We start from the raw sequence: 17,267 nt of genomic DNA, 5'->3' as shown, positions 1-17,267 counted from the left end.
GGGTAGTTAATGAATGTTAAAAGTGAGGTTGAGGCGGGATTACTTATGTTGGGGATTGTAATGTTGTTCAAGTAGGGTGTGGTTAGATGGGATGTGATGGTGAGTGCTAGTGCTAGAATTATTTGATGGGAGTACATGTTTCTTTCGATAGATGTGGCAGGACTGTATAGAGATAACCCTGTGGAATGTGTAGAGGTCCTGATAGTATATACGTAAAATGGATTGTAGCAACTTTGTGAGTGAGGAAGTACTATGTACAGATTGTGTAATATGACAGCAAAGGAGGGGAAGGGGTGGTGTTGTTTTGTGTGACTGGCTGAGGGATGCAGGTTGGGTGTGGGTGTGGTAAGGTTAGGTATAAAGGAAATGGGCTAGGGGTGGTTGGGAATGGGGGTAGGGTAGAGGAGTGGAGCAGGCAGAGCCCTACCTAGGAGATAAGAGCTGAAAAAAAAGTATCAGGAGTCTGACTAAGTAATGAAGGTAAGCAGCACTGTACTTTAATGGCAGGGATTATGACAGTTACTGTGCGTCCACTATTTATACACAGTGAATAAAAAAATAACTGCTGTGAAGGGACTTGGGTTACTTTACAGTAGACAGAAATATTGGAGAATTTAAATAACTATAGAGCACTGTCCTCCTTACAAGATGAGCTGTTTAAATGGGCTAAGATTCATTTGTTTGGTGTTGTTCTTCTGCCAGCTAATGGCAGTTCACTGCCATGGCAGGAATTGGAAGAAGGGGCAAAAAGACCTTGCAAGTGTGCAGCCATACCAATATAATAAAATTAAGTAAAAGCACTAACTAGATGCAGACATTAGTTAACAGGGAATATACCTAAATAAGAATATTTCAGATATATTTATTATATTATATAATTATTTTATATATGTTATATATATCTATCTATATATATATATATATATATATATATATATATATATATATATATATATATATATATAAAATTATTATGAAAATTAAATATTAAAACAAATAGTAGCAAATGACCTAAGCAGCCAGGCTTGCAGAATGGCCTGGGAAGTTATCAAGTTTAATCACTCTTAAATCACTAAAGAAAACCATTGATTGACCAGCCACAATGTAACTTAATAAAAATATTTAATATTGAGCAAAATGATTAAAAATATAAAACAGTAATTTCCAATAAACAGAGCTCAGTCACCAGGAAAATAAAATCAATACTGAAGGATAGAAATCCAACATTTAGAAAAATTCTAACTGATCTGATTAGTTATAATTGTGCATCAGACTAAAGAACACTGTCCCTGATCTAAACTAAATTACTAAATCAGAGCAAAGGCAGGCTTACAATTCATGATGAGTCCTTTTGGATATCCACTGTACAGTATATCTGTGAACAACTCACAGCTGGCTGTTAACTGACAATTGATAACTCTAACTGTAAATTTTTAAGCAGTTTTATTATAGATTTAACAAATACCTAGTGTAAGTTAAAGTGGGAGGTGTAGTCTTGGGAGATGGTGCAGTTCTGGGGGGTAAGATGGGTAGGGTTACCAATAATGCCTTCAGATTTTGCTAGGGATTGGATAGTTTCTCTGAAGAATTCATTGAATTAGGTTGATATATTATCAGAATTGTTGGTTGTCATTGGGGCGGGGGTAGTGGATTTACCTGGATGAAGTATGTTATTAACTGCTGCCCAGAAATTCTGAGGGTTTTTTGTGTGTTTATTTTGAAATTTGGTATGACTTCAGCACTTGAAATCTTTTAGTGTAAGTTGACTGATTTACTCAAGGGTCTGGATGTTGTTCTCGTTACCATTATGGATGACATACTAGTGTTTAGTCCAGATAAAAAAAAAAACAAATGATTCAAGTTTAGAGAAAGTGCTAGTGACTATTAAAGTTCTGGTCTTCAACTAAGCCAGGATAAATGTTATTTCAATAAAACAGCATGTCAGTACTTTGGGCATTGTAAAAGTGATAGTTACTACACAAGATGCAAAAAAGTTCTGAGCAATAGCCGAGTTACAAAATGTATTTTCTGCAACTAAGTTGATACAAGTCCTAGGTAACATTAATTATTTGGACAGATTTCTGCCAGACCTAATGATAATTTTTCAAACTTCTTAAAGAAAAATGTGCCCTGGTCACAGGGCTATGCTGAAGTTCAAATATTTGGCAAAGGTAAAAAAATGCTTACAAAAGCTCCAGTGCTAGTATGTTGTGTTATCACTAAATAAACAATAGTGAGTACAGATGCAAGTAGCTACAATCTCGGTGCAATATTGCTTCAAATAGATAAAAATGTGTTATGTCCTGTTACCTATTGGTTCAAAATGCTAACTGATACTGAAAAATCCATGACATATTTGCAAATCAAAAAAGAATGTTGTAAGAGTGTGTGAGCATGTGAGAAGCTCTCTGGATACTTATTGGGGATCAAGAGTTTCTAGCTCTGGAAGGTTCAATGCTAAAGGAGTACATGTGTCTGGAAAGCAACTGTTTGCTGCAGGTGTGTGACCAGAAATCCTGTATGTGACATATTGATATCAGTACCATAAGTTACATTGCTGTCTTTGTGCAGGCTATAATGATGAGAAGACAATATAACAATTAACAGACTAGAAAAGCTTAAATCAAGAGTTGCAAACTGTTATTTGGCATGTGTGTAACAGGTGGCCAGATTATTGTATATATACTAAGCATCTTTTGCATGAGTATCACACAGTCAGAGCACAGCTATCAGAGCATGATGTCTTATTGTTGTAACAAAACAGAATGGTAGCACCCTTAACACAATGATCAGAAGTGCTACATCATCAAGGTCTCACTAAAGGCTGAGAAAGAGCCAAGATTTCACCATGGTAGCCAAACATCAACTGAGACATTACCGACCTTGTGTCCAAGAGCCAATTTTGTATTATGCATAATAAAATCACAAAAAATGAGTCACTTATGCCAAATCCAGTTGCCCAGGCTCCTTGGCAAAAAAAAAAATACCTACTGACTTTTGTGAGTTCTAAAGCAAAATCTATCTCAATGAAGTTTACTGGTACTTGTATGGCATAGAAATAATTCACGAACCAACCATGACTAGCCATCAAATAATAGCCAGGTGAGGTCTGCTACACTACTTTGGAATGAAGCCATGAGACTGTACGCCATCTTGTTTGCAGTATGCACCCATTGCTGTGTGTGTGTGTGCGTGTGTGTGTGTGTGTGAGTGTGTGTGTGTGTGTGTGTGTGTGTGTGTGTGTGTGTGTGTGTGTGTGTGTGTGTGTGTGTGTGTGTCTGTGTGTCTATTTGTAGGGGCCTACACTGTAGAAACACATAGCCTCCTATTCTCCCAAGGCTTTTGTATATTAGCTAAATCCTTGGCCACCCTATAGTGCCTTTTTAGGCAATGTCAGTCTCCTAAAGCTTTCAACATAACAATCATAAACCATATAACATAAAGGTACTGCTGTTCAGCTCTATGAGTCTTAACAAAAAATGTACTCCCTACAAGTATTCCTTACTCTGGAACACATGGATATGTGCATTGTCATGGAGACCTTACTCAAGACCAATGACAGCACCCCATGAGTAAAGGTTTAAATGCCTACCACACATTGAGGCCCACTGCAATAGATGAAGGCACTAAAGGCAGCGGTGCATTCATATTATTAAAATAAAACTTTTACCACCATACTTGTCAGATGAGAGTTTGACCAGGAACTCCTCCACACCTGATTTACAATTAACCAAACCCTGTATCATATCATAGCTAACTAATTATGGAACCCCATCTATGTTCCCCATACATCCGACCTAAATAGTATGGAGTCCCTGTGCATTAAGACAAGGGCCATTCTCCTCGGTGACTTCAACTACCCCACCATCATCTGAGAGACTTACACATATTGAAACATGTATACCCAGAGGTTTCTGTAATTGATCCATACAAACTGTCTCGATCAGTAAGTCTGCACCCCCAACCAAGGGTGATAAAATCCTGGATTTGGTCCTTGCTAATAGGGGAGAGCCTTGCTCCCCCCAAGTTGTATCTTCATCCCTGGTTAAATCAGATCAGTCACACCTACCATAAAACTGAAACTGGATGTTTATTCCAATACCTCAGTATTTATTCTGAGATTATGCTAAGGCTAGTCTAAAACTGAGTGATGACATGGCTAACTCAAACCCCTCGTCCATCTTAATGACCTTAGTGCTTATGTAGAATCTTATACTGCCAAATGCAGCACACAAGTAAATAGCTGCATAGATGTAACTGTCCTCCTTCAAAATAAATACAGCTCCAAATTTAAAAATAAATCCCTACGATGGAACCCAAATGTAAACAGCCTCTATAATAAAAGAAGAAATACACTGTATGCAAAAAAAACAAGTTTAACTCTCATGATGACAAAAATGCTCTTGCTAAAATTAACAGGGAACTCTAGACACTGATCAAATCAACCAAAGATATAAGGTAAAAATAGCCCCCCCATCCATTGAAGGGTAAACACAAAACCTTTTTTAACTATGTTAGAAACCTCAGAAACAATTCCCAGCAAAGTGCTCAGAGTTAATAATAAATGACATCACATACTTGGATGCAGAGGACATATCCAATCTCCTGGTGGACGTGTTTATCTGAAACTTCACTCCAGCCTTCCCCTCCTATATTCCCACAGCACACACCTGTATCTACACCCCCCCCCGAAAAGAAACACTCAAAAACAAGTCATCGTGGTACTATCCAAGGCCAAGAACACCAATTCTGTGGGACTCGATAATATATCAGGCTATATACTGGCCGGCCTGAAACAGGACTTGTCAGGTACCTTGCAGAGGCTACTCAATATCAGCTTCCAAAGAGGTTTTGTGTCAGATGAATGAAGGACAGCAACAGTCATTCCCTTGGACAAAGGTAGGGTGTCAATGGACCCAGGTAATTACAGACCCATAAGTCTTGACCAGCCTTATCTATGAGACTATAGAAAGAATCATTTCTGAATAAATAAATAAGGATATAGGTAACCTAAAACACTCAATCTAAGCCAACTTGGATTTGTTAAGAGTAGATCCTGCCTTACTGAAGAGGTTGACTTCTTCAAGAAGGTTACTGAACCAATAGAAGAAGGCAAATTAGTGCACACTATATTTGTAGACCTTGCAAAAGCATTCAACACCATCCCACATACAGGTATTGTAAAGAAACTCACCCAGCTAAATCTAAATTTCTATGCAACTCAATAGAGAAATATCTGTCTCTCAAACAGAACCCTAGAAATTAGGGCTGATAGCTCTACATCCTCCAAATGACATGTTACTAGTTGTGTACCCCAGGGTTCAGTCTTCAGACCATACTTGTTTGACATTTACTTCTCAGAGGTCAAAGCAAATGTTATGGGGTTTTGGATGATCAACTTTGTGGATGACTGTAAACTTGGTGCCATTATTAATTCCACAGAAGACACCAAGATCCTCCAAGTAGACCTTTCCCATACAAATAGATGGTGTTAAGACCATAAACTAAAACAAAATGTCATGAAATGTGTAATGATATTCTTTGGCAAACATGACTTCTTTTGTAACTATCACATCTGCAACACCCATCCTGAATGCCGATCATGTAGTCAGGAATCTTGGAATCTATGTAGATAATGAACTGTCCTTTGATCACCATGTATCCATTATTGTAAGGAAGTTTGTTTTCATTGCACAGCTCATACCTAAAATTATGGCATCTATGTCAAAAGATATAATCATTCCGCTGAACTTGGTGGTCATTAGATGATCATTGAGTATAATGCCCCTTTCAGCATGTATGTGCCCAAAGACTTGCCACTACTGCAAAAAACACAATGCTTTCCCAATTAAAAAAAAATCAAGATCTTAAATCATAAAAACTATCCAGTCCATCTCAAAGCCTTGTCCCTCTTCTTACTATTATACAGGCTGCTAATTGGAGACCTTTACCTTGCTTATAGAGCCTATAGACCCTGTCCTTGCTGACCTATTGCACATTTGCAAGTCTAATATTAGCAAGAAAACCTGCTCAAGGGACCTGAATTTATTTTGCAGCATAAATAGGACCTGTTGTAGGGACAGATATGTATCACAGGGAATATTGCTCCTAAGAACTTGTCATGCATTCCATATTAAAAAACTTCTCTTATTTTACTCAAAGATAATTTGGATGAATCAATGGAAAAAATATAAATTCACCCCAGTTTAACACCCATGTTTCTCATGGATAAAGGCAACAAGTAAGCCTCTATTTTACTCATCTACATACTTCTCAATTCTCTATTTTACTCATATTCATACCTTTCAATTGTATTTCATTATACAAAAACTTCCTTCATTTTTAGTCTTAAAAAGGTGATCTTCCTCAAAATTCCACACTGAAAGGGTCTGCTATACATTTATTATAAAGTTTTTTTTTATGATATCCATGGTAAATAATACTGAATCATATTAATTTATCCTGCAAGCTTTCTAGTTTAATTTTTTAGTAAGTGTTTGACATTTTGCTCATTTATTCCACATTATGAGAGGTAAATTGTTCCGCATTTTAAATATGGAAGGTTGAGAACTCTGCTCATACAGAAAATACAAGGGCCAAAAACTACCATGGAATGTAAAGCTAAGCTTTTTAAGATCCCTATAAATGAATAGCTTAGCAAGTACCTATGAACATATAAACCTATAATTCAGTTGGAACTGCTTTCAGTGTTCATTTCAGAGATATGCAAATAAAATGCAAATGAGCTTTTGCTAAATTGTGACTATTTTATGTTCCTGAATGTATATTGTAAATGTAGCACTACTAGAGTTCACTTGTGAAGCGCTAGTAGTACCAAAATGATATAAAGCTCACCAGTGAAGCACTAGTGGTGCCACGGTGATATAGACTTCACCAGTAAAGCACCACTGTGATAAAGAGTTCACCAGTGAAGAGCTAATAGTCCACAGTGATATGGAGTTCACCAGTAAAGTGCTAGTAGTGCCACAGTGATAACAAATTCACCAGTGAAGCACTAGTAGTGCCACTTTGATATAAAGTTCAGAAGTGAGTATTAGAAGTGCTACAGAGATATGCAGTTCACCAGTGAAAAGCTAGTACTACTATGGTGATATACAGTTCACCAGTGAAGTACTAGTAGTGTCACGAAGATATTTTCTCTGATGGCCCCTTCCCCATAGGCTTTATGCATTTTTTAGTGTTTAGATTTTGTTTTACAGTGCTGGTTTCCAATAACTGCAGTGGAATTGCGCATTATACTAGTTTTTGTATGGATACATTAGTAAAACAGTAAGTAGGTTTTGTGAGTACAATTTGTATAATAATATAGTTTATATTTGCTTGATTTTTTTTTTTTTTTGCTTTGATAGGTCAGGTTGAGTGTAGTCTGACAAACAGGACAGTCATGTCCAGAATTAATGAGGATTAAAGGGTAAGCTAGGGTAGTTATTTATTTTCTTATTTTTAATTTTGATTCTGTTACTCCTGCCATTTACCTGTTCTTCACTGAATTTCTTAACTTTGACATTCAGACACTGGGCAGAAATCACATTGCGTCAACACCCGTCTTGGGACTTTGTGATGCTTTGTTTTAATTTGTTTTGATTTTTTTTTTATTTTAATTTTTTTTATTTGATTTTAATTTTTTTTTTTAAATTTTGGATTTAGCTTATTGTTTTATTTTTAATGGCATTGACTGGAGCCACATCACCAAGAGACCACCTGGTCCACATGAATGGAAGTATATAACCTGGAAGGGTTTCCACTCCATTAACTGCTAGGTGGTACAAGGTATAGGATATTATCTGCAAAGTGTTTGTGTGCAATACAGACACTTTGTAGACAATATCTACAAAGTGTCTGTGTGCAATACATGCAGTTCCCATGATTCATATCTCTTGCACATGCCTGACCATTACCACTGATTTGTGTCAGATGATTTCCCACATGATATCTTATTGGTGATGCCAGATATGTTCTGGAACCATGTCTCATGTAAGCAATACAAAACACACAAATCACAAATGAGATAATGTACAACTCAGCACTGTCCCAGACCTCCAACATTGTTTAACATAAGTTCAGATTACTGAAGGGCTAGTTCCTCTAGAGATTTGTGTTAACAATATTAACTATTTGTGAAATACTGCACAAAATGATAGCATGCAGACAGCTAGTGCAGGGGTCAGTATCAGATGGACCAGAGACACTAGAGCCATCACTGAAGGTGGCACCGTGGCACTGGATGAGGAGTAATCAGAGTCACAGCCCTTCCTGTAGAATGTCCCTGATGCTTTTGAATACAGCACAAAAACAACTTTCATTTTTCCACTACTCAGTATGATATTTATTAACATTCGCTTTTCCCTTAAAGTAATGATAGTTCTATATATGCTGATAAGGACACCTGCGGCCTCAAGGGTTAGAACTGCATTGGACATCATCTCAAAGAAATTGATTAGATACAGTGCTGAACCTCTGTCACTGTTGTGGTGCATGAACTTACAATGCAATTATTTGTTCTTGGTCAGTGGCTTGTGCACCTGTTCTGAGATTTCTGTATTACTGGTTGTGGTAGATCAGTGGCTGATGTGGCTGACAACTGTAGCAGCACCATGACACTCATCGTATGCTACTACATCTTCCACACTGGCTGAGTGCTGTGCTTAATAGATATTAAGTTATCTATTGTGCATTTACAACTGTTACTCTGTACCACACACTGCATTGGGTGTAAACTGGTTCCTTTCCTTTTCTGCAGAACTTACTGTAGCTTTTTGCACACACAGGCCCTTCATCACTTTACCTTATTTCATTGGTGTTGTTCTAGGTCTGTCTACAGAAGATTAGGTTAGCTGCTAGTCAACATCAACGCTCTAGTACAGAGTTTAATTTCCATAGCTTTCTTTTGCCTGCTGTGTGGTTTTGAGCAACACACATATAACATTAAAGAAGCCTGGGAGATGAACCATTTACAGGTTACCTCTGTCCATTAGAGACATAGGTGACAATTCATCCCTGGTTTGGAACCTATGTCTCTAATGGACAGAAGTAACCTGTAAATGGTTCATCTCTTAGGCCCATGCTTACACTTATTAAGGGCATGAGACCTTGTCAGAGATTTGGGATGCATGGCTAGGCTTAAAAAGGCCATTGTGGCTGTTAGCCTAGTAAACATCTATGAGCCTATGAACACGTAACCAGACAGTGCCTCTGATTCATTCCTAAGAAGATGCTTGTGCTTAGTCGGATTAACTGCTTAATGAATGCATAAAATGCATACAATACATACAAACAAAATAGAATTGAGAGAGAGAGAGAAAAGAATAGATAGATAGATAGATAGATAGATAGATAGATAGATAGATAGATAGGTAGACTGATAGACAAACAAAATGTAATGCAGTCAGTAACTGCTTAAGTAGTTACCATGTAGCAGCCAGCTTTAAATTCCCAGCAAACTGCATTCTGCTCCATCTGGTCGGTGGTTATGCTGTCATCAGCAATTGTATTACATCCATTTTAAACCACGTTTAGCAGTTCACTCTATATTTTTTTACATTCACCTACTACATGTGGATCTGTACAGGAAACTTTAGCTTGATTTTTGAATTTATGGGCTTCTGAATAATGTGATTCCCCTTTCTCTGGGATCACATTTAATATTCATATATTTCCATTACTGGCATTCACAATGCTACAATTTGAATCCACATCAGTAAAACTATCATCCCTAATTCATGCTATGAATATGTATATCACATCTTCAATATTCATAATACAGCTGCAATTTAATTTTGCCATTTTAACAGTCATGAAAAGGCCACAATTTTAACATAGAGTTTCTTTTATAAATACACCTGCAGTTCATGCCAAGGATACATGTGAATGCAGCATGCAGGATGGCGCAGTGGTGCAGCAGTAGCATTATCACCACACAGCAAGAGATTCTCTGGTTTGATTCTCGGCTGGAGTACTGTCTGTGCAGAATCTGCATGTCCTCCCTGTGTTCGTGTGGGTTTCCTCCAGGTGCACCGGTTTCTTCCCACATTATAAAGACATGTGCATTTGGAGCATTTCTACTCAGCCCTCCACTTAAAATTGGCTTAGTTCTAAGTCGGACTTTCCCAGTAAACAAATGTTAAATAAAATTAAATAAATAAATACATCTTGGCTTCTGTAATGTTATATGTCTGTAGGTAAACGGCCTGCAGACAATTAAACAACTAGTCAATAACCACACAGTGAACAAAGGTGATAATCAAACCCTGTACCTTGTTCCTGAATAATAAATATCTTAACAATTATACCCATCCCCAGCCATTATAGTGCTTCCCACAACCCCATACATATTTCCTGCATTCATGCATGCATCTCTCTGTTAGACACCTGGATTTAGGAGGACATTTTATCATATATTAAAATATGTTAATATTATTGAGTTTTGGTGAGAAGCAAAGATTACCTGTGTCAAAGCAAGGCCGGAGATAAGAATACCAAAATATGATGCTTAAAATTATTCCCAGTAATAGATATCAACCATTCCATCTCTACTATGTCTACGGGAGAAAATAATTCAAATGCGTAAACACTATAAAAAGTTTCTGTATTTGGCAGAAAAATCAAATCTCACTGTGGGAAGAGAATGCCAGCTGAATAAAATATTAAAATATTATTTAGCTTGTTGAAAAAATAAATTACTGAGTCATTTCAGAAAATTAGCATAAATCAGCATATCTGGACTGCAGTGTATAGAGATGATGCAAGCTGAAAAAAATTAGTCACACAAATGAAAAAAAAAACAAGCAGTGTGTCAAGAATCTCTTTAAGCAAGTTCATCTTCTTGTGTCTGAAAAACTCATTTCTTAATCATATTGATTTATTGCTCAGTGGTTGTTCACAGCCTTCATTCTTACTCTTTTTAGATGATGTAATCTGATTTTCCTCTTGCACTGTCTGTCACGTTCATTATTTATGTTCCATGCTGTCATTTCGCTCATGGTGTATCCTTTTTTAATCTTATTATTTCATTGTACATGTATTTCAGAATATTTAGCACTCATTTTACACCACTGGGGAACAAAAGTGTCATTGACAGTTTTACTTTTTAAGTAAGAATTTGTTTCTCAGACTTTATGCATGCGTGTTTGTGCGTGTGTGTGTGTGTGTGTGTGTGTGTGTGTGTGTGTGTGTGTATATATATATATATATGTGTGTGTGTGTGTGTGTGTGTGTGTGTATATATATATATATATATATATATATATATATATATATATATATATACACACACATATTGTCCCCCCACCTGTCCTCAATCCCCATTACTGACTCATTCTTTCTTCCTTTCCTCTGGCATCTGAGACAGATACTATGAATGAGAGGTGGGGACTCCAGCCATCATCCAAGTATTAGGACAGTTTTATGTACTCCTAGCTCCCATCCCCCACCAGGTGGACAGCAGGTATACTGCTGAAGCAGCCGACATTTGTGTCACTGGGTGTTTACTTTCACACAGCTAATCCAAATACAATGCTGTCCGTATACAGTCTGGCAAAGCCAGTTTGACTTTATATGACAGACTGCAGGTGTCATGTAGCAGTTACACCTTGCAGTAACTCTCCCTATGGGATGGGAGCACAGGCATCAGCCTTTGCCTTACATTCTTCCTGTCCAACTCCTTCAGCACACAAACCTGCTATTCAAAAAAAGTTCCTTATGTATAATCAACACCCCATCCTCTGTGCAAAATAGCCAGGTATGATGATTTTTTTTATACTGATTTCAAGTATTACTTTTAAAAGCAGCTGCACAAAGACTGTATGATATAGGATGTTTTAAAGTGCAGATACTTCATCTGAAAATCCATGTACCTTTTAATGAGGGAGAACTTGTGATATCTGGTGATATATCACTTCATCAGTACCTACGATACTCTCTGTGTAACTTAGTTAGTGAGACTGATTTAACCAGTGTACTTTCAATTATGTTGGATATTAAGCACTACAATTCTCCAAACAACCAGTTAAATAAACTTAAAATATTGCTTAGACTAATTCGGTTTCACTTTTTCCTTAGTCCACCATTCTTTTTGCATTTGAAGGTAAGCAAGTTTATGTCTGGACTGGTGGGCAGGGCATCTTTCATTTGATTTTAGCTAATCAAATTTTGGGTTCAGTCTAAAGATATTATTATAGCTTCACCCACTACAATTAGAATTTAAGTATCAAAATGTAAAATGATGATAAATGGCTGTTATTTTTGCTGGAGTGCTAAGCAAACAACAGGAATCAAATAGTGCAGATTATGTTTTTGTCCTATGATATTTACTTTGTTACCTGTATATAATCTACAAAACTTTTTTTCTGAATAAAGTTACAAAAAGGTATGTGAAAAAAGTATACAACAAAAATTATCTCACCAAAGACATCTAAAATCATACGCACTGGAAACCATCTAAACTAGCTAGGACAATGAAGTACTTCTGCAGACTTTTCATACATGTCATGTACCTTTCTGGAAAAGGAGCTTCAGGTAAACATTATTGGGACCAGATTTAACTGGGAGTAGTATTGCATATGAATATGCTGGGTAGCCATAATAGGTCTCTAGAACAGCTGTGATGAAAAGGTTACTGATGTGATACTCCATGCAAAGAAAAAAAGACGTGCAATATTCCAAATGAGAGGTCCACTGTAGGGGGTAGATTACTATCACTGAAGCAACTCACTGAGCATGAGGAGTTTTTGCTGCCACTTACCAACCAGGATGCATACCCCTCATTTCTGGGGGTGGATTAGATAGGGAAGCTATGCTGACACGAACCACCCATGTGTCAATACAGGAAGTACCCAGTTAGCAACATGTATGAAAGTACACTATAGTACACTCAGCTGTATGTATAAAAGGAAGGATTGGCAGAGGCCCACCTGTGTATTTGTGCTTCCAAAAAACAATGGTCTGCAACTGCAAGAACTGCGAGACAAAATATGATTGTTAACATATGCTATAGCTGTATTTTAATGTGTAACAGTATGCATGCCATGATGGGGGATATAGTGGCATATATATGTGTGGGCTGACTGTGTTGGTGTGTGTGTGTGTGTGTGTGTGTGTGTGTGTGTGTGTGTGTGTGTGTGTGTGTGTGTGTGTGTGTGAGTTCATGCTTTCCCAGATTCCAGGAAAGCAGCAGGTCCAGCACAACAGAACAACACAGGGCTGACGTCAGCAGGGAACCTCTGCCTGATAATAATGGTCTAATGAATCAGTGGCACTCTCTGCAACACTACAAAGGAAGAGATTACCCACATTCACCTTGTTGAAGTTTCAAGTAGTTAATTCAGTTAAGTAGGTAAATGGACAAGTGTCAATAGAATAAGAATACTCATCCAGCTACCTACTTAACTGAATTAACTAATGGAAACTTCAACAAGGTGTCTTTATTCCTCACACAGGGAGGGTATCAGAGAGAGAGAAAGTTTCTTAGATCTGCTAGCTTAAGTGATTTTATCTGGACTAATCCATTATACTCTGTTTCATGTTAGTCCTGTCATCCTCTAGGTCAAAGGTGGGGTACCAGACTGCACTTGAGCACTCTGGATTACAACTGATACAACATCTTAAATGTTCATTTCCTCCAACATTAGAATGTCTATACTGGGAATAGTTTTGGGGTATGGTGCCACCATGACCCCAGGTCTGTCCCTGATATGGCTTTGACCAATGTACAGGTCAGTGATCAAAGCACAAAGATCTACTACTTCAAAAACTGTGGAGGTGGTGACTGTGCTCCATGGCTTGTGGGACAATATGGTTTAACTGGCCAGTGACATGGAATATAGGGACAAAGAGAATACAGTCTTGCTGAGATTGCTGATGGCAAATAAGCTCACCATAGGTACCTCCATGAGACATATTGCCACTGCAATCAGGCCTGCCTCTGCAGACCATGCAGTCAGTTATGGGAGGGATTCAGATGTATGGAGGTTGGCCATTAACCATCCCAAGTCAGGCTACACCTGGGCACAACACAGCCTGCCATCTCTGTGTCAGTCAGGACATGGATAATGGTGTTCAACAGGATCAACACACACAGGATGCCCCAAAAGAGAACACATGCATTGTTTTATACTTCTTTCCTTTTCCCTGCCATAGTCTGGAGCAAGCTGCTACAAATCAAGTCAAAACAACAGATATTGCTAAAGTCACACCATGGCAGTTGAAACCCAGCACTGGAGGAAATGATACCCCTGACTACCACAACATCCCAGGGTATATATTTATTGTTTTCACCTGCTGCAAACCTACCAGATTTTATAATGTAGTAACCTGTGATTGTGTCACCCCACCATCACCATCACCTGTATAATTGAAGATTAGTGTGCCCTGCTCAACTCTTTGCATGTATGTTTATAATGCATGTAGAAAATCCACAACCAAGGGTAAAATGTCTCAAGTGCAGCACAGAAACCAAATCCAAAAAGAAGCTAGTTGAGGCACAACACGACAATGAGAAGCTGACCGTTTATTTATAAATAAAAATGAAAATAATGACAAAAACTGTCAAATAAAAGAAACGTTTCAGTAAGCGCTTTTACATTCCAGCTGAATGCTTCATCAGACTGTTTAGGTAACTCTAAGTGGATTCTCTCTAAATACCTTGTCTCTCTCATTGTTAAACCAATCACATTCATTGCTCATGAATAATAAAGCAGTACGACATCATATACCTGTAGAATAATATCCCCCTTTTGTTTTATCATTGCATTTCAAGGGCTACTATCTACTGAAATGTCACTTAATTAATACAACTTTAAAAACATAAATACATAAATAACACAAGCATGTGCCATATAAATATAATGTCTATATATACTATACAGTGATAAAAGTGAAACCTAAAGCCATATGTATATAAATATATGTATAAAAACTGTATAAAACAAATGTATATACATGTATGAATTATGCGAATCTAAAATCTGGAACTGGCTCTCTTTTATTCCAGCCAAAGATGTTGACAGTACTGATTAAATTATAGACTTAAAAATGTTTACAAGAAACTTGAACCTTAAAATGTTTGGTAACACGAACAGTAGTGCTGAAAATATATTTAAAAAAAACTTCTGTATTTGTTCCTCAAATGCATCTATTAGTTGAAACCTTTGAGAAAGCAATTGAAAGAGATTTGAATGAACTTTATAATAAAAATAATAAAAATAGGAAATATGATTTTTACAATATGAATAGGGAAGAACAACTCGCACTCAAAGAGTTACAGTTGAACAAAGGTATTGTGATAAGGGGAGCAGACAAAGGTGGAGCAGTAGTTATCCTTGAGGCAGACATGTATAGAACAAAGATGTTGAATCTATTAGAAGATAGACATATCTTAGTATAAATCTAATAAAGTGGAATAGAATTATCAATAATGTACAAGATGAACTGTATGACTTATTTTTATGTAATGTGACTGATTTTAATCTTTATAAATGTTTTTCAATAGAAAAAACAGTTCTACCTACTTTTGGAGGTCTACCTAAGGTCCATAAAGACATTAAGAATCCACCAATGAGACCTATAGTGTTGAGCAAGGGATGGCTCACTGAGGCAATCTCTATATATTTAGAGAAACAGCTAAGGAGGATAGTGGAACAGACTGAGACAGTAGTTAGGGACACACAACAGTTTATAGAGAGCCTCTCTGATTATACACTACCCCAAAACAATGGTGAGCTTAGAAACATGGTAAAGTTAGATGTGAACTCATTGTTCACCTCAGTTCCTAACGATGTAAGAGTTGACTACATGAGGTTGTTCCTGATAGAAAAGAATATGACAAGAGAGTTGATAATAAGATGGGCCATGTTAATGGACATCGTTCTAAAGAACAATGTGTTCGTAAATGGAGACCAATATATTTTTTACAACAGAGAGGGGTTGCCATGGGCACCCCATGTGCAAATTTGTATGCTAACATCATAATGGCATACTGGGAATATACATACATAATAAGAAGTACATACTATGAGAACATTTTATTCTACAAACATTTTGTAGATGATGTTTTTTTATTATGGAAAGGAGAGGAGTCCAAACTACGAGAGTTCATTGAATATATTAATGGAATGACAGATTTTCTGTTTTTCTCAGAAAAATGGTTAGCAGAAAAGATAGAGTTTTTAGATTTCTTTTAATAAGAGAAGGAGGTACAATACAAACACAGCTTTATAGAAAAGAGTGCAGGAAAAATTCAATATTACACCGCACTAGCATGCATCCCACACATGTCTATAGCAACATAATGAAGGGACAAGCAATAAGAGCATCCAGACTCACCAGCCAAGACACCAAGTTTCAAGAAAAGGTTAAGATATTACATGGTGAATTTCAGGAAAGAGGATATAAAAGAAAAGAAACATATTGCTTGTTTAAAGATAGTGTAACAAGGAGGACTTCCGCAGGAAAACCATTCATTTATGGTGGTAGTCATGATTTTAACATAAAGGATAGAGAAAGAGACAAAATAGAGTTAAGCAAGCCTGTGATACCGTTCACAAATAATAATAATAAGAAAATTAAAGAGATCTTTATAAAGAACTGGAATATTCTAACCATAGATGAGAAACTACATGAATTAGTGGGGGACACTCCCAAATTCATTTATAAGAACACAAAATCACTGAAACGTATATTATGTTATGAGAAAAATGAGAAGAAACATCTTGAGTCCAATAGGAAAGGAACTTATGCATGTAGGAGATGTAATCAATGCTGCTACATGTTGAACAACAAGTTCTGTCACCCCAACACAGGGCAAGAATACGATTTCAGTTTATATGCAGATTGTAAGACACGGGATTTGATCTACTTAGCTATATGTATAAAATGTGGATTTTTCTATGTAGGCATGACCAACAGGATGTTAAGGGAACATGTAAAGGAACATATATATGACATAAATAAGTAAGATGATAACAATGCCTTAGCGAAACACATAATGAATAAAGGCACAACACATAACTTTAAGTTTATAGTAGTTGAGTTGGTATATAAAAACATTAGGCTAGGTAATCATAAAAACTATACAGAACAAAGGGAAATCAGATGGATTTTAAGATTACAAGCAGATAGAGGCTCAGGGCTCCATGAAAAGGTTTCTTTGAAACCCTTCTTGTCTGCTAGAGACTTTAAGCACTAAGAGCTTAAGCCCATCTTTTCCAGAAGCCTTTAATATAGGATGCTGCTATACATCCACTCTGAGAAAT

The sequence above is a fragment of the Protopterus annectens genome, chromosome 2.part2 (genome assembly GCF_019279795.1).
Source record: "Protopterus annectens isolate FY-2018-M chromosome 2.part2, PAN1.0, whole genome shotgun sequence".
NCBI lineage: Eukaryota > Metazoa > Chordata > Ceratodontiformes > Protopteridae > Protopterus > Protopterus annectens.
This window is presented reverse-complemented; position numbering follows the sequence as displayed.